Below are 26,245 nucleotides of genomic sequence, written 5' to 3' on the forward strand. Positions count from 1 at the left end.
TGTGTGGGCAGGCGGGATCAGAAAACACAGAGAGGGACTGAGAGAGCAATAGAAAACTGAGGGGAAAAGAAGAGTGGGCAAGGTCAGAGGGCAGTGTAGAGGATGGGTGAGTGTCTTGCAAAGAGATGGTAAGAATGAAAGAGAAAAAGCAGTGAAAGTAGCAGATGAGAAAAATAGAGTGTATAGAAAATTGGGATCTCCAGGGAGATGAAGGTGAAGGGATTAAGGCAAAATACAAGAGGAGCCCTTGATCAGTGGTAACAGCATCGTCAACCGTGGTGAGGCATTTCCCATGGAGAGTCGGGGGAGGGGATAAAAGAGCTGAACCCATGTCCTACAGAGCAACTTGATGCTGGGAGAGGAAAAGAAGAGGAGAAACGAGGGGAAGAGAGAGAGCAGGAAGGAAGCACAGCCACCAGGGGGCGCCGGAGAGTGGGGAGGGAGAATAACAGGGACACAGAGAGAGAAGAGATGGGGGAAGAAAGAGGCAGAAATACAGAGATGTAGGGTCATCAGAAAGGTCGGGGAGAAAGAGCATCAATAGGGGGCACAAGTTGCAGAGTGGGGCAGGACAGGAGTGAGAAAATAGGACGGGAGAAACAGCAGGAGGCTAGAGGGGAGCAAAAAGACAGAAACATAGAAAGCAACAGGGAGACCGATAAACAGAATGAAATGGAAACGCAGAGTAGTGCAGGTGGAGACCTGGAGATGATCACACTGTAATAGAGCCCAGCAGTGCGCAGCCCTCAGCACAGGGCCCTTGGCGCACGCTGTTCCCCCCACCCCCGTTACCAGGCAACGGTTACCAGGAGACCACTGAAGGGATGGTTGGAGTGGCCTTAGAGCTCCCGTTCAGCCATTGGTCGGCGCCACAGTGAGCCCTTCCCTCAAGCGACCAGCTGCCAATGAGTGACATTTAATGGACCCATTCAGCCAAATGTCCGCGGAGTGGCAGTCGTCAGGCAGAGAGTGAAGTAAGAGAGGGATCCAGGCCTTCTCCCCTCCCCTTCTCCTTGGGCCAGCAGGTGAGCTGGGAGGCCGAGGGAACGGGGTGTCTTTTGCGGGAATCCATTAGGCTGCCCTAATGGCCGCGGCAGTCTGCACGGGGACCTGGCCCTGAGGGAGCTGCCAACTGAGATCTGCTTCTTCAGCCAGGCCTGGGCACTGGCAGGAGGACCCAAACCTGGTTCTGGACGAATGCTCCGGGGCAGGGTAACTGGCCCCTCTGCAGGGACCCCTTTCTGTTAGCCAGGCCTGGACCTCGGAGGGTGAAAGTTGTGTCTTGGCACCTTCCCCTTTCTTGTCAGGACAGAGAGTAACATTTGTTTGGTGGAGGTTTCCAGGAACATCTTTACCTGACCACGACCTGACCTCAAGTACAAAGGATCTGCCACCAAGAGGTCTGTAACCACACCCCTCCCTCACCGTTCCTGTAAGAGGGCTTTGCTGGAAGCTTTCAGGGAGTTTGGGGTTTTTAAGGCATGAGCCACCCATCTCCTTGCATGGCCCTGCAGCAAGCCTTTCTGTTCCAAACTCCAACATTCTGGTATTGTTTGGCCTCACTGTGCGTCTAGCACACGGACTTGCGTTTTGGTAACAGTACTAAGTGGAGTAAATCAGACACAGGTAGACACATATATGTGGAATCTAAAAAAATGGTACAAATGAATTTACTGACAAAGCAGAACTAGACTCACAGACATTGAAAACAAACTTATGGTTCCCAAAGGTGGAAGGAAGGGGAGAGATAAATTAGGAGTTTGGGATTTACAAATATACACTACTACATATAGAATAATTAAACAAGGATCTACTGTATAGCACAGGGAACTATATTCAGTATCTTATAATAACCTATAATGGAAAATAATCTGAAAAAGTGGTTAAGAATCTGCCTGCCAATGCAGGGGACATGGGTTCGAGCCCTGGTCTGGGAAGATCCCACATGCTCCGCAGCAGCTAGGCCTGTGCGCCACAACTACTTAGCCTGCGCTCTAGAGCCCCCATGCTCCGCAACAAGAGAAGCCACCGCAATGAGAAGCCCATGCACTGCAACGAAGACCCAATGCAGCCATAAATAAATAAATAAATAAATTCTATATATATACACTTCAGTTAAAAAAGGGATAAGCTACACTATTTGATCTTCAAAGATTTGTCATGCACTGAACAAAACAAAAGTGTAGGAACTTACTTGTTGGTCTCTGTGTGGAGTTTTCTGTCCTGAGTCCCTCCTGGGACGGTGGGCAGCAGAGGACCGTCTGTTCCACATGCTGAGGGCTTCCCTGTGTGTGTGGTGGTGACTCAGGAAGGGGGTGTGTTGATTGCAAGCATTAAACAGCCTGTTTTCCACTTTCAGGATCGACCTCTAAAGACTCTTGTCTGAGGAAGAAGCCCAGAAGAGGAGGGAGAGGAGAGAAAAGGAGTCTGGAATGGCTCCTTCTCAGGTGAAGTCATGTTCTCAGTTGATTTTTCTGTCTTTCCAGAAATGCCCTTCTTTGGACTCGCTGGTCTTGTCTGAAGTGTCCTGCCTGACACCTGTACAGTCAGTCACAGTCACCCGGGTCCTTCCCTCAGGGCCTGTCACCTCCACTTAGATCCCATCTCCCCATGACCTGGGACTTGTGAAGAGGCTCCACTGGGCCTAGTCCTGGGCAGGGCTTCACACCCATGGACTGGAGATGGGGTGTCGGTGCTACTGGGCAGCAGGGATTACTGAGGGGCCCCATCTGGATGCACTGTCTGCTCTCTGAAAACCAGGATAAAGAAGCTGTACATGCAAGTCAGGTAATAATATGCACTTATGCCCGGTAAATTTTAGCAAACAGACTACAGCAAATATGTTGTGACTTTTCATGCTGCATTAGAAACGAAATGGATGTGTCGCTGATTTAAAAATCGTAATGATGGGGAATGGAATGGAAAGTTCAGAGATACATCAGTGGTAGAGGGTGTTTCATTCTACTATTGATTTTAAACTTTGAAATCAACCTAAATCTCTGACACATGGAGATTCTTAGCCCATTTTCATCATCTCTGGTCCTTGGAGGTTACTTTTCGCTGTTGGTTGCCTCCTCTGACACACAGAAGTTTCTCATTCTGATGCAGGTAAGGTTCCAGCTTTACACTTTTGCTGGTAGATACCCGGTTTTCCAGCACCGTTTGTTACTGAGACTGTCCTTTTTCTATTGCGTGGTCTTGGCACCCTTGAAAATGCGTTCTATGTATATGCAAAATTAATTTTGAGTGTTCTGTTGCGTTACTTTACATATCTGTTTATGCCAGTACTACATCATCTTGATTATTTCGTGATGTTTTGCACATGGACTTTTGGTATCCTGCAACTTTTCTAGAGGTTTTTTTAAATTTTATTTATTTTTGGTTGCATCGAGTCTTCGTTGCTGCACGCAGGCTTTCTCTAGTTGCGGCGAGCAGGGGCTACTCTGTTGCAGTGCGCGGGCTTCTCATTGTGGTGGCTTCTCTTGTTGCAGAGCATAGGCACTAGGGCGCACAGGCTTCAGTAGTTGTGGCACACAGGCTTACTTGCTCTGCGGCATGTGGGATCTTCCCAGACCAGGGCTCGAACTCCTGTTCCCTGCATTGGCAGGCGGATTCTCAACCACTGTGCCACCAGGGAAGCCCTAGAGTTGTTTTTTGATGTAGCAGTTTCCTTGTGGAATCTTTACTGTTTTTACATACAAAAGTTATCATCTACAAATAAGATAATTTTACTTTTCTCAACTTGGGTAACTTGCTTTTTCTTGTCTAATTTCTCTGGTGAGGGCTTCCTGTACTTTGCTGGACAGTAGTGCAGAGAGTGTGTATCCTTGCCTTCTTCCTGATCTGAGAAGGAAAGCTTTCTAGCTGAGTGTTTATATCTCTTTTTTTCTTTTTGGCTTTGTGGTGGGATCTTAGTTCCCTGACCAGCGACTGAACCTGGGCCACGGCAGTGAAAGTGCCGAGTCCTAACCACTGGACCGCCAGTCAATTCCCAGAGTTTTTATATCTTGAAACATAGTTGAATTTTGTGAAATGCATTTTTCTGCATCAATTGAGATGATCATGTGTTTTTTCCTTTATTCTGTTAATGTGGTGTATCACATTAATCGATTTTTTTATAGTAATGAAGTCCACTTGGTCATGATGTAAAGTCATTTTAATGTGTTGTTGAATTTGGTTTGGTACTATTTTGTTGAGGATTTTTCAGTATTCATGAAGGATATTGGTTTGTAGTTTTCTGTGTTTCGTGTGTCTTTCTCTGGGCTTGGTATAGAATCATGCGGGCTCCATAGAATGAGTTTGCCAGCGTTCCCTCTACAGCTCTTCGGAAATTTTTTTAAATTCAGGATTAGAGGTAATTCTTCTGTAAAGGTTTTGGTAGAATTATGCAGTGAAGTGATCTGGTTTTGGCTTTTTCCTTGTTTGAGATTTCTGATTACTGCTTGAACCTCTCTAGTTATAATTCTTTTCAATTTTTTTATTAAAGATAAGAGCTTAGTAGGTTGTATGTTTCATGAGTTTACCCGTATCTTCTAGATTATATAATTTGTAAGCATTATTGTTCACAGGACCCCTTACAGTTTTAAAAAACATTTCTGTGACAACAGTTGAAATCTCTCCTCTTTCATGTTTTTAGTTATCTAAATCTTTTTTTTCTTACTCTAGCCAAGGTTTTGTAAATTTTTTTCAAAACACTCATAGTTTTCACTTTTATATTGACTTTTATATTTTATATTCATTATAGTACATTTATCTCTGGTCTAATCTTTATTTACCTCTTTCCTTTCGTTAAATTTTAGTTTATTCTTTTTCTCTGCTTTAGTAAAAACAGATTTCTGATTTGACTTCCCTGTTTGTACAGCTTTCACTACGTTTTATAAATTTTTGTATGTTTTCATTTTCATCCAGATATTTAAAAAATTCCTTTGTGATTTCTTCTTTGACCCATTGGTTATTTATGAATACGTTGTTTTATTTCCACATTTTGGGGATTTTTCTGTTTTCATTCTGCTGTTTATTTCTAATTTCATTGCTTTGTAGTTTGAGAAAATTTTAAGACTGAGAACACAATGAAGTAAGATTTCTTTTAGGGCTTCCCTGGTGGCACAGTGGTTGAGAGTCCGCCTGCCGATGCAGGGGACACGGGTTCGTGCCCCGGTCCGGGAAGGTCCCACATGCTGCGGAGCAGCTGGGCCTGTGAGCCATGGCCGCTAAGCCTGCGCGTCTGGAGCCTGTGCTCCGCGGCCGGAGAGGCCACAACAGTGAGAGGCCTGCGTACTGCAAAAAAAAAAAAAAAAGATTTCTTTTATATCCTAACATGTGGTCTCTCATGGAGAATGTTCTTGAGAAGTGTGTGTTTTCTGGTTTTGTTGGGTAGAGTGATTTGTACATGTCTGTTAGGTCCAGTATGTCTATAGTGTTGTTCAAGTCCTCTGTTTCCTTACTGATGTTCTCTTTGGTTCCACCCATCGAAAAAACTGGGGTATTAATGTTTCCTTAATTTTGGGGGGGAGTTCTAATGTTAGATGTATATCTTCTGGTGAATTGATCCTTTTAACAGTATATATTGTCCATCTCTTTTATCAGCTTTTGTTTTTATATTGTCTGACACTGTATAGTCACCTCGGGTCTCTTTAGGATGGAATGTCTTTTTCCACCCTTTCACACTTGGCCTTTCCATGGCTGTAGATTTGTGATTGTTAATAGTTCCAACTCTCTGACACACTCTCTGTAGGCACACTGTACAGTGGTGAAAGGCAGGAGCCCTGGCCAGCAGCCTTCACTGCAACTTCAGAAGGAATGCATCCAGTGTTTTCTTCTGATTATGATGTTTGGTGAAATGTTCTTGCTTCATAACAATATCTTTTTTTCTATATTCCTTTTTGTCATGATTTTTAATTCTCCAGGAAGTTTTAAACTATTATTGTGATAAGTCTTTTTCTTAATATGTTAAATTAAATTTAAACTAAATTAAGTGCAGGTAATAAAAATGCTGAAATAAATGTGGATGAAAATGGTAATGGAAAATGTTATCCAAAAATATGTCACTAGACAACTCCTATCTTTTGTTTTTCTCTTTGGCCAAGCCAATCGTCTTGTGGGATCTTAGTTCCCTGACCAGGGATTGAACCTGGGGCTGCAGCAGTGAAATCACCTCCCTGGGCCCACAAGTTCCTATAAAGCCCCAATGTAGAAGGGGACAGTGGCCGTAGGTGGGGAGACCTCATGTAACCCCAGCTTGAGAATCTAGTTCAGATGCTCTAAGTCCTCCAGAAAGAGCAGTTTAATAAAAGGCTTTGGGTTAAGCTTTCAGAAGATAATATAGAGAGAGAGCTGGATATTCCATTTAATCAGTAAACATTAATTAAAAATCAGGAACAACTGAAAACTGTTCAGTGAGATGGACAAAAAACAAAAAGCTTACTTTTTTGGAAGCTTATCATTGTTTTCAGCCTGTCCTCCCAATTTGCTGAGGCCCAAGACATCTGGAGATGAGTTTTCTGTCTCTGACATACCAGCTAGGAGGAAGCAGAGTGGTTGAAATATTGAGAGAAAATCAACACGGCCAAGTTAGGTGTTTCTGTAACAGGTGGAGGAGTATTTGCAGGGAGAGTGAAGCAAAGTGTAAAGGCAAACTTTCCGACCAGACAACAAACAAACACACAAAAATGCTCCAGAGGCAGTAAGGCCTGGACATCCAGGGGAGGCTGAGTTACTCAAGGCAGACGATCGTTGCCCTCCCTGTTCTCTGGGTCGTGTGAGGACCACACAGAAGGTGCACACGGAGCCAATTCACCATATTTGTCTTCGATTATGTCTGGTTCCAACACTGACATATGTAATGTCACTCACCTCACAAACATCTCATTGCAATTTCGTGTTCACTTCCTCAGATACGATGAGGTCTTCTCCGGCCGTGTACAGACCTTCCTCCTGCTCTGTCACGTGAGTACCGAAGGCGGCCGGGCGTCCAGCTCCTTCATCTGGCTCTGCTCTCAGCTGCTCGTCTGAGATTTCCCGGAGCTCGGGCACTTTGGCCGGGTCTTCCTCATGAGAACCATCAGAAGACCTCTAACGGAAAGAATCCTTAAACGGCCTTGTTTGCTGAGGGACGAAATAAGCACTTCTGGGAAATCGCTAAGATCAAAACTGCCTTCTGCACGCTGTGGGCTCACACGACTGTCACGGCCGCTCAGGTCTAAGCGGTGTGTTGGCAACAGACCTGCACAGACTGGACAGGTGAGATGAGAACCAGAGAGGGAGACAAGGACTTGCCTTTCCATTCATGCTCGGGGTTTATGTCAAGCACCCCCGTCTGTCCTGTCAATGTCTCCTTCCGGTTTTTCTGCTCTTTTAAGAATCATTAGCTAAGGGCCTTTCCTGGCGCTCCAGTGGATAACACTTGGCGCTCCCAATGCAGGGGGTCTGGGAACTAGATTCCACACGCTGCAGTGTGGCCAGTCAAACAAGTTAGAGAAATTCCCCTCAAATGGGCTAAATTACATTGACTCTCACCATAAATTTCAAGCAAGGCATGAGCACCCTGAACTGGTCAACCCCAGTCCGCTTAGTGGGAAGATGTCGAAAATGTGTTTAAAAGCAGGCAGAGTGGATCATCTTTTGAGCTTAAAGACAATAACCCGGAGCCCAATCATGACCGGAAGCAAATGTTAACCCAGTAAGAACCCCACTAACCCTGGTGGTGTTCCTTTCCGCTTTCAGTTCAGCGATTTCTTTTTCAAGGAGCTGCAGATGGTGGTGTTCCTTTCCGCTTTCAGTTCAGCGATTTCTTTTTCTCTTTCAAGGAGCTGCTCTCTGCATATGTTTAGTTCTTTAGTTCTTAACTGCTACAAAATCCTGGAAAACAGTTAAATAAATAGAAACAGAAAACAGACCCTCAAGACTGTCCAGTCCTCACACAAAGGCACCTCGCGCCGTTGTGGGAAGACCCGCCAGAGAAAGGAGGTCCACCCAAGATGCCCCCGGACCACCGTAACTCAGACCAGCCTTCACCCCTCCGCCCCTGACCCCGGCATGCGAGAAGGGAACGCACCTTCTCAAGATCCAGGGAAGTCCAAGATACCTTCCTGAACGTAAATCCTAACGCTACAGTGGAGATATATATATATATATATATATATTTATTTTTTTAAATATTTATTTGGCTGCGCCAGGTCTCAGTTGCAGCACGGGGGATCTTCGCTGCAGCATGGACATGACCAGTGGCACTCTCTTTGTAAAGGGGCCTTCGGGGACGCTGTGCTGGGCACCTTCTCTGCCCGAGCAGCCATTTATGATGAAGCTGAAGCCTCTTGTTAGATTCTGAAAGAAGCTTGTCAACAATGTCTGATTTTATTACATTTTCCATTCATTTTTTCTCTCTGCCTTGCCTAAAATAGGAAAAACGAAAAGTTCTAAACTTCAAGAACAAGTATGGCCATTATTTTAAAAGCACCAAGGAGCGATGATGTTGAGTGGCCTGTGCCCTGGCTCCCTAGGCTGTCAGCTTTCACGTGAACCCAGAAAGGACTCAGCATTCCGAACCACACACAACTGCCAGACTCTGAATGCATCTAAAGTGCAAACATTCAGCCTCCAAGTCCAGGGGTGCTGTACACACTACAGCAGTGGACTGGCGTAGACTCTGGCTAAACATCTGTAGTAATTATAACTATGAACCCAGCTCAATTCACCTCTTTACAGATTCCTAAACGATTAAGAGATTTAAGTATCTGATTATGTTGCACTTCTTGTAACTGCTTTTTTGCCTAAAATAGGAAAAACAAAAACTTACAGACTTCAAGAACAAGTATGGTCAGTGTTTTGAAAGCACCAAGGAGTGACGACGGGCGTGGCCTGTGCCCTGGCTCCGTAGGCTGTCGCCTCCCACTGCTATCTCCTAGTGGACTCCTGCACCATCACCAGAGCTGACTCACAGGTACAGAGAAGGGCAGGGACATTGTTCGTTAGAAGGTCCCTCCCCACTGCTTCTGTTCAACAAAGGACCCAGGGAGCCTCAGGAGTGTCACCAGCCATTAACTGTCAGATGGACTCAGCGAGCAGATTTACATGCAGAAACAAGCGTATTTTAAAGGGCATCAGCTTATATACACATTGGTGGAGGAATTTCCCAGTGTGTAAACCGAAGATTGAGTCTGGATTAAGCCGCTTGTGGGCTCTTCGTCATGGCATGCATGTGGGATCTAGTTCCCTGACCAGGGATCAAACCCGGGCCCCTGCACTGGAAACGCAGAGTCCAACCCACTGGACCACCAGTGAAGTCCCTGGCTCTGCTCTTGACTGCTCATCTAAGATTTCCTGGAGCTCGATCACTTTAGCCAGGTCTTCCTCGTGGCTTAGGGAACAACCAGAAAGAATCCTTAAAACAGCCTTGTTTGGTGAGGGACGAAATAAAGCACCTCCGGGAAATAGCCAAGGTCAAAACTGCCTTCTGCACGCAGTGGCCTCACACTCTCATGGCCGCTCAGGAGAGAGTCAGAGGGGTCAGAAATCACTGCCTCAGCCCAGTGAGTCCACCACCCACCACAAGAATGGGACCACCAGAAATCATTCCCTCCGAAAGTGAGGGCAAAACGGGGAAATGAGGTTAAGGGTGGGAGGCAAAGTGAGAGACATTAAATCCCTGTGGAATGCGAACTACAAGGTACTCATACTTTGAAGTGGTTTCTAAGTGGCGTATTGCTCTTATAATTTTCTAACCAGTAAAAAATGTAACTCACATTGAAAGTTGTTACGGTCAACATTGTGACGCGTAAGTGTCCTCCAGATGAGAACCATTTCCTTAGCAGAAATAAAACGGCTCCTGTCAGAATATGAGCATTTTTGAGGATCTGTATACCCAGGGCAAAATTAGTTCTCCAAGAGCTAGTTACCGAATTACTCAGCAGTAGCTAGCGCTAAGAGCTAGCCAGCAGAAGACAGGGTAGAAGAAAGGCCTTCTTCTCTGAGAGAACAGCATATTTACAAAGAAGCTACAGGAAAACAACATCCTGGGTGAGGAACCCAGCATGGCTGGGGCGGGACACAGAGAGGCCGCTGGGGTCAACCCCTCCTTGAGTCAACCTGATGGAAGAGGGTCCAGATCTCACCAGTGGGCCTCAAACTCGGGCTCCAAGACACAGGAAAGGTGCCTCCTACAGGGCCTGGAGACTAGGAGGGTGAGGCAAAGCTGTCTCCTCGGTTTCTGACCACCTGACCAGGTACAAAACTGTACCAACCTCAGGAGGACCAATAGATGGTGAGGAAAAGATAGTTTGGGCCCGTGTTGAATTCAAAGACCCAAAGTCCACCCAAAAGGAGGTGTGCCAGGCGAGGGTGTGTGAGCCGAACAGTAGAGTGGGGAGGGCAGAGGGTCATGGAAACGCAAGGAAAGCTGCCACGCCCAGTCCTCCCATGCTGACACACCCAGCAGTGCTGACACACCCAGCATCGGCCACTGCTTCTGCAGCAGTTCTATCCACGCACTGAACTTTCTCAAACTGAACTCACCGAGTCTTTCATTCTGTTTCTCTCTGCACAAAGAGATCTTGGGCCACGTAACCCTTCCTACATAGTGAGTAGAACAGTGCCTGACACAGAACAGGCGCTCAGTAAATATCTGAAGATGTTAGGGTACATACATTATACACATAAGCAGTATGTACACTTAATTAAAGTATTATATACATTGCTCTGGACTTCGTAAGATGGGTGACGTTGAGGGGGTTAAAATTTTTGCACCAAGAGCTCAACCCATGTACGCCGAGCGACTCCTCCATCAGTGGTTTCCACCAATCCCTCTTGCCCCGCCCCCACCTGTCCTCCACGCAGCGCCCGCAGGACCTGCTGCCACGTCCGACCAGATGGTGTCAATCCTTCCCCACTGAGGCCACAACGCCCTGGGCTCGCAGCCGTACTTACAAGACGAAACAAACCCCGCCGCCCTCACCTCCCTGCACTCTTCGCTGTGCTCCAGGGGCCGGGGGCGCTCGCCCCACTTCCGTGACTTGAGCCGAGGCCAAGTTCTTCCTCGCCATGGCCTTGGCCCTGCGGTCGCGGCGCCGGAAATGCGACCACAGGTGGCCCCTTCCACCACCCACCCTCGGGGACGGGTGCAGCACCTCGCGCACGGCAGTGGCTGCTGCTTCACTGCCGGGCACCTCACCACCTCCCGTCACCGCGACCGCCGCCATCACTGCCATCTCCAGAGGAAATGGCGCCATGGCTCCGCCTCTGCCACTGTCTCCCAGGAGCCCGGAACCGACCCAGTCACAAGGGGCTCCATGGAAACGGAAGGGCTCGGCTCAGGCCACCATCAACGGGGCAGAGAAGGGGTGCGGTGGGACGACGACTTCCAAGACGACGACAGGATGAGTGTGTGGGGAAGAGCGCGCAAACGCTGCTTGGAAAGGTTACTGTTTGAAAGTAGCACCGAAGAGGGACTTCCCTGCTGGTCCCGTGGTAAACATCCGCCTGACGATGCAGGGGGCGCGGGTTGGATACCTGGTCCGGGAGCTAAGATCCCAGATGCTGTGGGGAAACTAATCCCGTGCGCCACAACTACTGCACTCGCACGCCGCAACTAGAGAAGAGAAAACCCGCATGCGGCAGCTAGAGAGAAGCCCGCACACCTCAACGAAAAAGCCCGCATGCCTCAAGATCCCACGTGCCACAACTAAGACCCGACTCAGCCATACAGATAAAACAAGTTAATTTTTAAAAAACTGAACAAAATTTTTAACAAATTAACAACACGAAGCTACTGAAGAGTATTAACTGTTTCAGAAAACAAATGCACTAGAATTAAGAGGGGTTTTGCCACCACCTCCTACTAAAAACGACACCAGTGAGGCTATTGGAAGGGCCCCACCTAAACTCAAGGGCATCCCTAGAATCTACCCCGCGTGAGGAGTCACTGAGCTAATTCTACCTCACTGATTCTGAGGTCAATTCTGCCTGACTCACTCAAGCTCAGGAAGTGCTGGCTCCAACCTTGTTAAGGGCACTGAAATGAACCCACAGTGGAGTGCTGGACCCTGCTGTGAACTCAGCCGTTCTTGAGACAGGCTGGGGGTTCCTCACACCAGAGCCGCTCAACCTCGGCTGTGCCGTGGGTGCTGTGTAGATGTTCAGGAGCATCCCCGCCCTGAGTGCGACAGCCACAGCCCCTCAGACCCCGCCAGGTGTCGCCCCTTCCTGTGTCCCCACGTCATCCCCCACCCCCCTCACCCTCCTTGCTCTCTGATCCCCCGGCACAGGCTACACTGCTCCTGGCTCCACCCAAACCTCTGCTGTGACAACCAGCACTCCTGACACAGGCAGACCTTAGTCCTTCGGGTGTTTGGAGTCCTGTATCCACCCATCTCAGGAATTAGCAGACTCTGGGAGACACAGAGGCACAATTTGGGGTCCCGCCCACAATTCAACCTGAACACACTCTCTTTTCTCGGCTTTATACACTGGAGTTCTCTGAGATGTCTTTCTCAAATCTCAACTGTTGCTTTCAAAAAGACTAAAATCACTGCACTCAACTTCAAGAATAAAATCTTCATTTTCACCTTTAAAATGAAATTGGAGGGATGACTAAAAGCAGTCTTTTTTTTAAGCACTTAAAGAGAAAACCCACATGGGATCAGTTCACAGAATAAAGGCCACGTAACCCCTCCCACCTCCTCAGCCACCGCCCGTCATCACGAAGCCTGCCCTGGGCTGGCACAGGGCAAGGGGACGAGGGGAGACCAGTGCGGGCCTGGGAAGACGGCACAGCGGCCACGAGTGGAGCCGCAGCACAGGTCCTCTGTCTCTGGGCAGAGTGGGCCACTTGCTCCATCCTCTTTCCAAGTTCAAGTGGCCAATAGCATGGGCAACCTGGGGATTCTGATTAGAAACGGAATAGTGGGGACTGAGCAAGAACCAGTGGTCCTTGCTTTCTCCCATATCAAATAAAGATGATCGATACATCTACAATGACTATTACGTATTGCTTCAGATGGAGGGAACACCAGTTTTTCCCCCACTTCCAGTTCTATACGTGAGCAGCCTGTAGGTCAGCCCACCAAGAACTAGAAAAGCTAAATATGTTTTTAAAGGACGTCTGAAGGCGTCAAAGAGGTACTGAGGCATCCGCAACCGAAGGGTCCAAGATTCCAGACAAAAGGGAAACCCAGTGAGGGAGCGGGAGACTGAGAGGGTCACTCCTTCACTCGGGGCATCTGACTCTGGGAAGAAAATGCAGTAAAAAGTCAAGCAGAGAGCCCTGGCTAACAGAGATCTGGACAGTTCCATGGGGCTGGGAAGACAAAAATTCGAGTGCAGGCCTGACAAGTCAGCCAGGACTTTAGGGACCAAGCTCCCCAAGAAAAGGAAGGCACAGAAAATGAGCCCAGCACTCTGCACAAACGGGCTGAGCAGCTGAGCTGCAGTAAAACCTCATGGTGCTCAGGACCTGCCAAGGAGGAGGGGCCCTGGGAAGCTTCCACACGGAGACCCTGGAGGGCTCCACCCTGGGGTGGGGGGAAGGTGGGTGAAGGCGGCTGAGACTGAGGCTTACAAGGACTCCCAGCCTCCAGTCACTCATTCCCTGACCAAACTGAGAGCCTGTCCGTACTCTGGGTCTGCGTCTACGGTTTTGCATATATAATACCCAGCACTCAACTAAAATAACAAAAACGATGTCACAACAAATAGGACCAAGAGATAAAAAGAACAGAAATAGAAACAGATGCAGAGGGGATCCATATACTCCACTTATCAGATGCAAACTTCACTTGTTCAAATATATATTTACGCATATGAATACATGACTTCCATGTGCAGATTCATTTCTCCTGGTTTACAGAGGGTGACAAAGGGCGTTGTTGAAACTTAGGATCTGTAGCGTATTCGTGAGAAGCACGGGTGATAACCTCGATTTGTGCCTGCCATCTGAAGTGTGTTGAGAGGGTTGTCAGTCCTGTGAGATCTATAGGACCTCATGCAATCTCAGGGCAGACACTGTCTTAGCTGAGTTGAATTGTGGGACACCCAGCTGGGGTCCCAGGAATTACTTGTGAGAAAAATCCCCACACATTGGTGACCAAAAGTGTCAAAAGCGTTCTACAGGGGCGGAGAGGAAGATGGCGGAAGAGTAAGATGCGGAGATCACCTTCCTCCCCACAGATACACCAAAAATACATCTACACGTGGAGCAACTCCTACAGAACACCTACTGAATGCTGGCAGAAGACCTCAGACCTCCCAAAAGGCAAGAAACTCCCCACGTACCGGGGTAGGGCAAAAGAAAAAAAGAAAAAACAGAGACAAAAGAATAGGGACGGGACCTGCACCAGTGGGAGGGAGCTGTGAAGGAGGAAAGGTTTCCACACACTAGGAAGACCCTTCGCGGGCGGAGACTGCGGGAGGCGGAGGGGGGAGCTTTGGAGCCGCGGAGGAGAGCACAGCAACAGGGGTGCGGAGGGCAAAAGCGGAGAGATTCCCGCACAGAGGATCGGTGCCAACCGGCACTCACCAGGCCTAGAGGCTTGTCTGCTCACCGGCTGGGGCGGGTGGGGCTGGGAGCTGGGGATCGGGCTTCGGTTGGAGCGCAGGGAGAGGACTGGGGTTGGCTGCGTGAACACAGCCTGAAGGGGTTAGTGCGCCACGGCTGGCCGGGAGGGAGTCCGGGGAAAAGTCTGGAGCTGCCGAAGAGGCAAGAGACTTTTTCTTCCCTCTTTGTTTCCTGGTGCGCGAGGAGAGGGGATTAAGAGCGCTGCTTAAAGGAACTCCAGAGACGGTCGCGAGCCGCGGCTAAAAGCGCGGACCCCAGAGATGGTCGCGAGCCGCAGCTAAAACCGCAGACCCCAGAGACGGGCGCGAGCCGCAGCTAAAAGCGCGGACCCCAGAGACGAGCAGGAGATGCTAAGGCTGCTGCTGCCGCCACCAAGGGGCCTGTGTGCAAGCACAGGTCACTCTCCACACCTCCCTTCCAGGGAGCCTATGCAGCCCGCCACTGCCAGGTTCCCGGGATCCAGGGACAACTTCGGGAGAACACACGGCAGGCCTCAGGCTGGTGCAACGTCACGCTGGCCTCTGCTACCGCAGGCTCGCCCCTCCCTCTGTGCCCCCCCCCCCCGCCTGAGTGAGCCAGAGCCCCCGAGTCAGCGGCTCCTTTAACCCCGTCCTGTCTGAGCGAAGAACAGACGCCCTCCTGCGACCTACACGCAGAGGCGGGGCCAAATCCAAAGCTGAGCCCCTGGGAGCTGTGAGAACAAAGAAGAGAAAGGGAAATCTCTCCCGGCAGCCTCAGAAGCAGCGGATTAAAGCTCCACAATCAACTTGATGTACCTGCATCTGTGGAATAACATGAATAGACAACGAATCATCCCAAATCATCTGTGGAATAACATGAATAGACAACGAATCATCCCAAATCATCCCAAATCATCCCAAATTAAGGTGGACTTCGAGAGCAAGATTTATGATTTTTTTCCCCTTTTCCTCTTTTTGTGAGGGTGTATGTGTTTCTTCTGTGTGAGATTTTGTCTGTATAGCTTTGCTTCCACCATTTGTCCTAAGGTTCTATCCGTCCCTTTTTTTTTCTAAATAGTTATTTTTTTAATTTAATAACTTTATATTTTACTTTATTTTATTTTACTGTATCTTCTTTTTTCCTTCCTTCCCTCCTTCCTTCCTTCCTCCCTCCTTTCCTTTTCTTCTTCCTTCCTTCCTTCCTTCCTACTTCTACTAATTCTTTCTCTCTACTTTTTCTCCCTTTTATTCTGAGCCATGTGGATGAAAGGCTCTTGGTGCTGCAGCCAGGAGTCAGTGCTGTGCCTCTGAGGTGGGAGAGCCAACTTCAGGACACTGGTCAACAAGAGACCTGCCAGCTCCACATAATATCAAATGGCGAAAATCTCCCAGAGATCTCCATCTCAACACCAGCACCCAGCTTCACTCAACGACCAGCAAGCTACAGTGCTGGACAACCTATGCCAAACAACTAGCAAAACAGGAACACAACCCCACCCATTAGCAGAGAGGCTGCCTAAAATCATAATAAGTCCACAGACACCGCAAAACACACCACCAGACGTGGACCTGCCCACCAGAGAGACAAGATCCAGCCTCATCCACCAGAACACAGGCACCAGTCCCCTCCACCAGGAAACCTACACAAGCCACTGAACCAACCTTAGCCACTGGGGACAGACATCAAAAACAACGGGAACTACGAACCTGCAGCCTGCAAAAAGGAGACCCCAAACACAGTTAGATAAGCAAAATGAGAAGACAGAGAAACACACAGCAGATGAAGGAGCAAGATAAAAACGCACCAGACCTAACAAATGAAGAGGAAATAGGCAGTCTACCTGAAAAAGAATTCAGAATAATGATAGTAAAGATGATCCAAAATCTTGGAAATAGACAAAATGCAAGAAACATTTAACAAGGACCTAGAAGAACTAAAGATGAAACAAACAATGATGAACAACACAATAAATGAAATGAAAAATACTCAAGATGGGATCAATAGCAGAATAACTGAGGCAGAAGAATGGATAAGTGACCTGGAAGATAAAATAGTGGAAATAACTACTGCAGAGCAGAATAAAGAAAAAAGAATGACAAGAACTGAGGACAGTCTCAGAGACCTCTGGGACAACATTAAACGCACCAACATTCGAATTATAGGGGTTCCAGAAGAAGAAGAGAAAAAGAAAGGGACTGAGAAAATATTTGAAGAGATTATAGTCGAAAACTTCCCTAATATGGGAAAGGAAATAGTTAATCAAGTCCAGGAAGCACAGAGAGTCCCATACAGGATAAATCCAAGGAGAAATACGCCAAGACACATATTAATCAAACTGTCAAAAATTAAATACAAAGAAAGCATATTAAAAGCAGCAAGGGAAAAACAACACACAAGGGAATCCCCATAAGGTTAACAACTGATCTCTCAGCAGAAACTCTGCAAGCCATAAGGGAGTGGCAGGACATACTGAAAGTGATGAAGGAGAAAAACCTGCAACCAAGATTACTCTACCCAGCAAGGATCTCATTCCAATTCGATGGAGAAATTAAAACCTTTACAGACAAGCAAAAGCTGAGAGAGTTCAGCACTACCAAACCAGCTTTACAACAAATGCTAAAGGAACTTCTCTAGGCAAGAAACACAAGAGAAGAAAAAGACCTATAATAACGAACCCAAAACAATTTAGAAATGGGAATAGGAACATACATATCGATAATTACCTTAAACGTAAATGGATTAAATGCTCCCACCAAAAGACACAGATTGCCTGAATGGATACAAAAACAAGACCCATATATATGCTGTCTACAAGAGACCCACTTCAGACCTAGAGACACATACAGACTGAAAGTAAGGGGATGGAAAAAGATATTCCATGCAAATGGAAACCAAAAGAAAGCTGGAGTAGCAATTCTCATATCAGACAAAATAGACTTTAAAATAAACACTATTAGAAGAGACAGAGAAGGACACTACATAATGATCAAGGGATCGATCCAAGAAGAAGATATAACAATTGTAAATATCTATGCACCCAACATAGGAGCACCTCAAAACATAAGGCAAATACTAACAGCCAAAAAAGGGGAAATCGACAGTAACACATTCATAGTAGGGAACTTGAACACCCCACTTTCACCAATGGACAGATCATCCAAAATGAAAATAAATAAGGAAACACAAGCTTTAAATGACACATTAAACAAGATGGACTTAATTGATATTTATAGGACACTCCATCCAAAAACAACACAATACACATTTTTCTCAAGTGCTCATGGAACATTCTCCAGGATAGATCATATCTTGGGTCACAAATCAAGCCTTGGTAAATTTAAGAAAACTGAAATTGTATCAAATATCTTTTCCAACCACAATGCCATGAGACTAGATATCAATTACAGGAAAAGATCTGTAAAAAATACAAACACATGGAGGCTAAACAATACACTACTTAATAACAAAGTGATCACTGAAGAAATCAAAGAGGAAATCAAAAAATACCTAAAAACAAATGGACAATGGAGACACGACGACCCAAAACCTATGGGATGCAGCCAAAGCAGTTCTAAGAGTGAAGTTTATAGCAATACAAGCCCACCTTAAGAAACAGGAAACATCTCGAATAAACAACCTAACCTTGCACCTAAAGCAATTAGAGAAAGAACAACAAAAAAACCCCAAAGTTAGCAGAAGGAAAGAAATCATAAAAATCAGATAAGAAATAAATGAAAAGGAAATGAAGGAAACAATAGCAAAGATCAATAAAACTAAAAGCTGGTTCTTTGAGAAGATAAACAAAATAGATAAACCATTAGCCAGACTCATCAAGAAAAAAGGGAGAAGACTCAAATCAATAGAATTAGAAATGAAAAAGGAGAAGTAACAGCTGACACTGCAGAAATAAAAAAGATCACGAGAGATTACTACAAGCAACTCTATGCCAATAAAATGGACAACCTGGAAGAAATGGACAAATTCTTAGAAATGCACAACCTGCCAAGACTGAATCAGGAAGAAATAGAAAATATGAACAGACCAATCACAAGCACTGAAATTGAAACTGTGATTAAAAATCTTCCAACAGGGGCTTCCCTGGTGGCGCAGTGGTTGAGAGTCCGCCTGCCGATGCAGGGGACACGGGTTCATGCCCCGGTCTGGGAGGATCCCGCATGCCGCCGAGTGGCTGGGCCCGTGAGCCATGGCCGCTGGGCCTGCACGTCTGGAGCCTGTGCTCCGCGACGGGAGAGGCCACAGCAGTGAGAGGCCCGCGTATCGCAAAAAAAAAAAAAAAAAAAAAAATCTTCCAACAAACAAAAGCCCAGGACCAGATGGCTTCACAGGCAAATTCTATCGAACATTTACAGAAGAGCTAACACCTATCCTTCTCAAACTCTTCCAAAATATAGCAGAGGGAGGAACACTCCCAAATTCATTCTACGAGGCTACCATCACCTTGATACCAAAACCAGACAAGGATGTCACAAAGAAAGAAAACTACAGGCCAATATCACTGATGAACATAGATGCAAAAATCCTCAACAAAATACTAGCAAACAGAATCCAACAGCACATTAAAAGGATCATACACCATGATCAAGTGGGGTTTATTCCAGGAATGCAAGGATTCTTCCATATACGCAAATCTATCAATGTGACAAACCATATTAACAAATTGAAGAAGAAAAACCATATGATCATCTCAATAGATGCAGAGAAAGCTTTTGACAAAATTCAACACCCATTTATGATAAAAACCCTGCAGAAAGTAGGCATAGAGGGAACTTTCCTCAACATAATAAAGGCCATATATGACAAACCCACAGCCAACATCATCCTCAATGGTGAAAAACTGAAAGCATTTCCACTAAGATCAGGAACAAGACAAGGTTGCCCACTCTCACCACTCTTATTCAATATAGTTTTGGAAGTTTTAGCCACAGCAATCAGAGAAGAAAAGGAAATAAAAGGAATCCAAATCAGAAAAGAAGGAGTAAAGATGTCACTGTTTGCAGACGACATGATACTATACATAGAGAATCCTAAAGATGCTACCAGAAAACTACTAGAGCTAATCAATGAATTTGGTAAAGTGGCAGGATACAAAATTAATGCACAGAAATCTCTGGCATTCCTATACACTAATGATGAAAAATCTGAAAATGAAAACACTCCCATTTACACTCCCATCACATTTATATAATTTCTTTTGTTAAGACTGCAAAAAAGAAGAATAAAATATCTAGGAATAAACCTACCTAAGGAGACAAAAGACCTGTATGCAGAAAATTATAAGACACTGATGAAAGAAATTAAAGATGATACAAATAGATGGAGAGATATACCATGTTCTTGGATTGGAAGAATCAACATTGTGAAAATGACTCTACTACCCAAAGCAATCTACAGATTCAATGCAATCCCTATCAAACTACCACTGGCATTTTTCACAGAAATAGAACAAAAAATTTCACAATTTGTATGGAAACACAAAAGACCACCAATAGCCAAAGCAATCTTGAGAATGAAAAACGGAGCTGGAGGAATCAGGCTCCCTGACTTCAGACTATACTACAAAGCTACAGTAATCAACAGTATGGTACTGGCACAAAAACAGAAATATAGATCAATGGAACAGGATAGAAAGCCCAGAAATAAACCCACGCACATATGGTCACCTTATCTTTGATAGAGGAAGGAATGTACAGTGGAAAAAGGACAGCCTCTTCAATAAGTGGTGCTGGGAAAACTAGACAGGTACATGTAAAAGTATGAGATTAGATCACTCCCTAACACCATACACAAAAATAAGCTCAAAATGGATTAAAGACCTAAATGTAAGGCCAGAAACTATCAAACTCTTAGAGGAAAACTTAGGCAGAACACTCTATGACATAAATCACAGCAAGATCCTTTTTGACCCACCTCCCAGAGAAATGGAAATAAAAACAAAAATAAACAAATGGGACCTAATGAAACTTAAAAGCTTTTGCACAGCAAAGGAAACCATAAACAAGATGAAAAGACAACACTCAGAACGGGAGAAAATATTTGCAAATGAAGCAACTGACAAAGGATTAATTTCCAAAATTTACAAGCAGCTCTTGCAGTTCAATAACAAAAAAACAAACAACCCAATCCAAAAATGGGCAGAAGACCTAAATAGACATTTCTCCAAAGAAGATATACAGACTGCCAACAAACACATGAAAGGATGCTCAACATCATTAATCATTAGAGAAATGCAAATCAAAACTACAATGAGGGGGGGACCTTGAAGATGGTGGAAGAGTAAGACGTGGAGATCACCTTCCTCCCCACAGATACACCAGAAATACATCTACACGTGGAACAACTCCTACAGAACACCTACTGAACGCTGGCAGAAGACCTCAGACCTGCCAAAAGGCAAGAAACTCCCCACGTACCTGGGTAGGGCAAAAGAAAAAAAAAAAAAACAGAGACAAAAGAATAGGGATGGCACCTGCACCAGTGGGAGGGAGCTGTGAAGGAGGAAAGGTTTCCACACACTAGGAAGCCCCTTCGCGGGCGGAGACTGCGGGGGGCGGAGGGGGGAGCTTCGGAGCCGCGGAGGAGTGCACAGCAACGGGTGTGGAGGGCAAAGCGGGGAGATTCCCACACAGAGCATCGGTGCCGACCGGCACTCACCAGCCCGAGAGGCTTGTCTGCTCACCCGCCGGGGCGGGCGGGGCTGCGAGCTGAGGCTCTGAGGCCCGGGTTTCAGTTTCGGACGGAACGCAGGGAGAGGACTGGGGTTGGCGGCTTGAACATAGCCTGAAAATTACCTTAAATGTAAATGGACTAAATGCTCCCACCAAAAGACACAGATTAGCTGAATGGATACAAAAACAAGACCCATATATATGCTGTCTACAAGAGACCCACTTCAGACCTAGAGACACATACAGACTGAAAGCGAGGGGATGGAAAAAGATATTCCATGCAAATGGAAACCAAAAGAAAGCTGGAGTAGCAAGTCTCATATCAGACAAAATAGACTTTAAAATAAGGACTATTAAAAGAGACAAAGAAGGACACTACATAATGATCAAGGGATTGATCCAAGAAGAAGATATAACAATTGTAAATATTTATGCACCCAACATGGGAGCACCTCAATACATAAGGCAAATACTAACAGCCATAAAAGGGGAAATTGACAGTAACACATTCATAGTAGGGGACTTAAACACTCCACTTTCACCCATGGACAGATCATCCAAAATGAAAATAAATAAGGAAACATAAGCTTTAAATGACACATTAAACAAGATGGACTTAATTGATATTTATAGGACACTCCATCCAAAAACAACAGAATACACATTTTTCTCAAGTGCTCATGGAACATTCTCCAGGATAGATCATATCTTGGGTCACAAATCAAGCCTTGGTAAATTTAAGAAAATTGAAATTGTATCAAGTATCTTTTCTGACCACAATGCCATGAGACTAGATATCAATTACAGGAAAAGATCTGTAAAAAATACAAACACATGGAGGCTAAACAATACACTACTTAATAATGAAGTGATCACTGAAGAAATCAAAGAGGAAATCAAAAAATACCTAGAAACAAATGACAATGGAGACACAACGACCCAAAACTTGTGGGATGCAGCAAAAGCAGTTCTAAGGGGGAAGTTTATAGCAATACAAGCCCACCTTAAGAAGCAGGAAACATCTAGAATAAACAACCTAACCTTGCACCTCAAGCAATTAGAGAAAGAAGAACAAAAAAACCCCAAAGCTAGCAGAAGGAAAGAAATCATAAAAATTAGATCAGAAATAAATTAAAAAGAAATGAAGGAAACAATAGCAAAGATCAATAAAACTAAAAGCTGGTTCTTTGAGAAGATAAACAAAATAGATAAACCACTAGCCAGACTCATCAAGAAAAAAAGGGAGAAGACTCAAATCAATAGAATTAGAAATGAAAAAGGAGAAGTAACAACTGACACTGCAGAAATAAAAGAGATCATGAGAGATTACTACAAGCAACTCTATGCCAATAAAATGGACAATCTGGAAGAAATGGACAAATTCTTAGAAATGCACAACCTGCCAAGACTGAATCAGGAAGAAATAGAAAATATGAACAGACCAATCACAAGCACTGAAATTGAAACTGTGATTAAAAATCTTCCAACAAAGAAAAGCCCAGGACCAGATGGCTTCAGAGGTGAATTCTATCAAACATTTAGAGAAGAGCTAACACCTATCCTTCTCAAACTCTTCCAAAATACAGCAGAGGGAGGAACACTCCCAAACTCCTTCTACGAGGCCACCATCACCTTGATACCAAAACCAGACAAGGATGTCACAAAGAAAGAAAACTACAGGCCAATATCACTGATGAACATAGATGCAAAAATCCTCAACAAAATACTTGCAAACAGAATCCAACAGCACATTAAAAGGATCATACACCATGATCAAGTGGAGTTTATTCCAGGAATGCAAGGATTCTTCCATATATGCAAATCTATCAATGTGATAAACCATATTAACAAATTGAAGAAGAAAAACCATATGATCATCTCAATAGATGCAGAGAAAGCTTTTGACAAAATTCAACACCCATTTATGATAAAAACCCTGCAGAAAGCAGGCATAGAGGGAACTTTCCTCAACATAATAAAGGCCATATATGACAAGCCCACAGCCAACATCATCCTCAATGGTGAAAAACTGAAAGCATTTCCACTAAGATCAGGAACAAGACAAGGTTGCCCACTCTCACCACTCTTATTCAACATAGTTTTGGAAGTTTTAGCCACAGCAATCAGAGAAGAAAAGGAAATAAAAGGAATCCAGGGGCTTCCCTGGTGGCGCAGTGGTTGCAAGTCCGCCTGCCGATGCAGGGGACGCGGGTTCGTGCCCCGGTCCGGGAAGATCCCACATGCTGCGGAGCAGCTGGGCCCGTGAGCCATGGCCGCTGAGCCTGCGCGTCCAGAGCCTGTGCTCCGCAGTGGGAGAGGCCACAACAGTGAGAGGCAAAAAAAAAAGGAATCCAAATCGGAAAAGAAGAAGTAAAGCTGTCACTGTTTGCAGATGACATGATCCTATACATAGAGAATCCTAAAGATGCTACCAGAAAACTACTAGAGCTAATCAATGAATTTGGTAAAGTGGCAGGATACAAAATTAATGCACAGAAATCTCTGGCATTCCTATATACTAATGATGAAAAATCTGAAAGTGAAATCAAGAAAACACTCCCATTTACCACTGCAACAAAAAGAATAAAATATCTAGGAATAAACCTACCTAAGGAGACAAAAGACCTGTATGCAGAAAATTATAAGACACTGATGAAAGAAATTAAAGATGATACAAATAGATGAAGAGATATACCATGTTCTTGGACTGGAAGAATCAACATTGTGAAAATGACTCTACTACCCAAAGCAATCTACAGATTCAATGCAATCCCTATCAAACTACCACTGGCATTTTTCACAGAAATAGAACAAAAAATTTTGCAATTTGTATGGAAACACAAAAGACCCCGAATAGCCAAAGCAATCTTGAGAACGAAAAAAGGAACTGGAGGAATCAGGCTCCCTGACTTCAGACTATACTACAAAGCTACAGTTATCAAGACGGTATGGTACTGGCACAAAAACAGAAAGATAGATCAATGGAACAGGACAGAAAGCCCAGAGATAAACCCATGCACATATGGACACCTTATCTTTGATAAAGGTGGCAGGAATGTACAGTGGAAAAAGGACAGCCTCTTCAATAAGTGGTGCTGGGAAAACTGGACAGGCACATGTAAAAGTATGAGATTAGATCACTCCCTAACACCATACACAAAAATAAGCTCAAAATGGATTAAAGACCTAAATATAAGGCCAGAAACTATCAAACTCTTAGAGGAAAACATAGGCAGAACACTCTATGACATAAATCACAGCAAGATCCTTTCTGACCCACCTCCTAGAGTAATGGAAATAAAAACAAAAATAAACAAATGGGACCTAATGAAACTTCAAAGCTTTTGCACAGCAAAGGAAACCATAAACAAGACCAAAAGACAACCCTCAGAATGGGAGAAAATATTTGCAAATGAAGTAACCGACAAAGGATTAATCTCCAAAATTTACAAGCAGCTCATGCAGCTCAATAACAAAAAAACAAACAACCCAATCCAAAAATGGGCAGAAGACCTAAATAAACATTTCTCCAAAGAAGATATACAGACTGCCAACAAACACATGAAAGAATGCTCAACATCATTAATCATTAGAGAAATGCAAATCAAAACTACAATGAGATATCATCTCACACCAGTCAGAATGGCCATCATCAAAAAATCTAGAAACAATAAATGCTGGAGAGGGTGTAGAGAAAAGGGAACACTCTTGCACTGCTGGTGGGAATGTGAATTGCTTCAGCCACTACGGAGAACAGTATGGAGGTTCCTTAAAAAGCTACAAATAGAACTACCATATGACCCAGCAATCCCACTACTGGGCATATACCCTGAGAAAACCAAAATTCAAAAAGAGTCATGTACCAAAATGTTCATTGCAGCTCTACTTACTATAGCCCGGAGATGGAAACAACCTAAGTGCCCATCATCGGATGAATGGAGAAAGAAGATGTGGCACATATATACAATGGAATATTACTCAGCCATAAAAAGAAACGAAATTGAGCTATTTGTAATGAGGTGGATAGACCTAGAGTCTGTCATACAGAGTGAAGTAAGTCAGAAAGAAAAAGACAAATACCGTATGCTAACACATATATATGCAATTTAAGAAAAAAAAATGTCATGAAGAACCTAGGGGTAAGGCAGGAATAAAGACGCAGACCTCCTAGAGAACGGACTTGAGGTCATGGGGAGGGGGAAGGGTGAGCTGGGACAGGGCGAGAGAGAGTCATGGACATATACGCACTAACAAACGTAGTAAGGTAGATAGCTAGTTGGAAGCAGCCGCATGGCACAGGGATATTGGCTTGGTGCTTTGTGACAGCCTGGAGGGGTGGGATAGGGAGGGTGGGAGGGAGGGAGACGCAAGAGGGAAGAGATATGGGAACATATGTATATGTATAACTGATTCACTTTGTTATAAAGCAGAAACTAACACACCATTGTAAAGCAATTATACCCCAATAAAGATTTAAAAAAAAAAAAAAAACTACAATGAGATATCATCTCACACTGGTCAGAATGGCCATCATCAAAAAATCTAGAAACAATAAATGCTGGAGAGGGTGTGGAGAAAAGGGAACACTCTTGCACTGCTGGTGGGAATGTGAATTGGTTCAGCCACTATGGAGAACAGTATGGAGGTTCCTTAAAAAACTACAAATAGAACTACCATATGACCCAGAAATCCCACTACTGGGCATATACCCTGAGAAAACCAAAATTCAAAAAGTCATGTACCAAAATGTTCATTGCAGCTCTACTTACTATAGCCCGGAGATGGAAACAACCTAAGTGCCCATCATCGGATGAATGGAGAAAGAAGATGTGGCACATATATACAATGGAATATTACTCAGCCATAAAAAGAAACGAAATTGAGCTATTTGTAATGAGGTGGATAGACCTAGAGTCTGTCATACAGAGTGAAGTAAGTCAGAAAGAAAAAGACAAATACCGAATGCTAACACATATATATGGAATTTAAGAAAAAAAAAATGTCATGAATAACCTAGGGGTAAGACAGGAATAAAGACACAGACATACTGGAG

At 44.8% G+C, this 26,245-nt stretch overlaps 2 protein-coding genes and 1 long non-coding RNA gene across 5 annotated transcripts in view; 1 reads left to right on the forward strand and 2 right to left on the reverse strand.

Moving 5' to 3' along the window:
• Positions 1-26,245, reverse strand: part of LOC117199139 (zinc finger protein 677-like) — a 545,188-nt gene that overhangs the window by 434,619 nt on the left and 84,324 nt on the right. The window lies entirely within an intron of this gene.
• The window catches only part of LOC101279864 (zinc finger protein 160-like), a 325,017-nt gene that overhangs the window by 57,468 nt on the left and 241,304 nt on the right, over positions 1-26,245 (forward strand). The window lies entirely within an intron of this gene.
• Positions 1-26,245, reverse strand: part of LOC117199145 (uncharacterized) — an 87,317-nt gene that overhangs the window by 6,894 nt on the left and 54,178 nt on the right. Inside the window, exons 5-8 of the long non-coding RNA XR_007474344.1 lie at positions 7,696-7,857; positions 6,853-7,231; positions 6,425-6,518; positions 2,195-2,382 (exon numbers count right to left, since the gene is read on the reverse strand). This is a non-coding gene — a long non-coding RNA (uncharacterized LOC117199145). The remainder of the gene's footprint in view (positions 1-2,194; positions 2,383-6,424; positions 6,519-6,852; positions 7,232-7,695; positions 7,858-26,245) is intronic.

Source organism: Orcinus orca, chromosome 20 (assembly GCF_937001465.1).
Source record: "Orcinus orca chromosome 20, mOrcOrc1.1, whole genome shotgun sequence".
Taxonomy (NCBI): domain Eukaryota; kingdom Metazoa; phylum Chordata; class Mammalia; order Artiodactyla; family Delphinidae; genus Orcinus; species Orcinus orca.